Genomic DNA, 1,295 nt, shown 5'->3' with positions numbered 1-1,295 from the left:
AGGCTTGTTGTGTAAGGCTTTAGCATGAAGCTGAAATGTAAGAAATTCTAGAAACTTTGAGTTAAGTATCACCCTCCCCGTCGCAGAGTCATTGACCCATGGAGAAGCTGAACTGGTGCCTACACAGAGCCCTCACCTCTCTGTGCTAAGGCCTTTGGTATGGTAAGGTACTCTGCAGGCTACCAAAGGGAAACCATAAACAGCAACCAGCCACAAGCCCTCTGGTCTACAATCGGTCCTGCCTGTGAACCACACAAGGCAGTGGTGGTAAAAGGGTTGGGAATAACCAATCAGCATCTAATTGAACTGAAGGACCACTACACAAACTGGAACTCATACTCGGTATTGAGACCACATAGCCCAAGGACCTAGTGTAAAATCAAATAATGCTAGTCTATAAAAAAGTAGCAATAAAATTATTCTTAGTGACATTCTTATGTATTCATAGAAGAAGAGTGTCTTGCTTAGCCATCATCAGAGAAGCTTCCTCCTGCAGCAGGTGGGAAGAAACACAGAGACCCACAGGCAGACACTATGCAGAAAATGAGAGACCTCACCTAGCCCTAAATGGGTTGTCTCCACCAAGTTCCTCCCCTCATGTCTCAGGGAACCCCAGGGAAGAAGAGGCAGAAAGTGTTAAAGAGCCCTAGGGAATGCAGGACACCAAGGAAACAAGGCTCTCTAAACCAACATGACTGATGCACACACCGAGGGGGAGGGGCAGGCACACAAGGCTTGCGCAGCTCTACACCACATGGGGTCCCGGAGCTGCAAGGGAAATGGACACAGGCGTCCACCACTAACACAGAAGCCATCACCAGTTATGAATACCTGCAAATGAGCCGATGGCCTCAGAAAACAAGCTCCTCAGTATATCTGTCTCATAATGATGTGTTGGGGTTTTCTGTTTTGGTCTTTGTTTCATTCTATTGTTCGTGTCAATTAATTTTAACTTATTTTTATTTTATTTGTATATTTTTTCTCTTTTTACCCTACAGGTCTTGTGTGAATAAACTACAGCTTTCAGTTAGTGTTCTATATGGGATTCTTGAGTGTGTAAGTTTTGTACAATTCCAATGTGTTGTTAGATTTTGTTTTATCTTATTATATTTATTATTTCCCTTAAATTAAGAGACTGTTTATTTTTTAATTAGAGACAGAAAGGGAGAGGATCTGGATGGGAGATGAAGAGGGGAGAAAGTGAGAGCAGAGGGAGGAGAAACTGTAATCAGGATATATTAACACAGGGGGTAACATCTATTTTCAATAAAAGGAAAATAAGAAACAAAAATCTA

The 1,295-nt window shown here is 42.3% G+C and overlaps 1 protein-coding gene across 1 annotated transcript in view; it reads right to left on the bottom strand.

Moving 5' to 3' along the window:
* Positions 1–1,295, bottom strand: part of Stxbp5 (syntaxin binding protein 5) — a 143,119-nt gene that overhangs the window by 58,936 nt on the left and 82,888 nt on the right. The window lies entirely within an intron of this gene.

This window comes from Microtus ochrogaster, linkage group LG4 (assembly GCF_000317375.1).
Source record: "Microtus ochrogaster isolate Prairie Vole_2 linkage group LG4, MicOch1.0, whole genome shotgun sequence".
Lineage (NCBI taxonomy): Eukaryota > Metazoa > Chordata > Mammalia > Rodentia > Cricetidae > Microtus > Microtus ochrogaster.
Note: the sequence above shows the minus strand (reverse complement) of the source record. Positions and strands in the feature narration are given on the sequence as shown.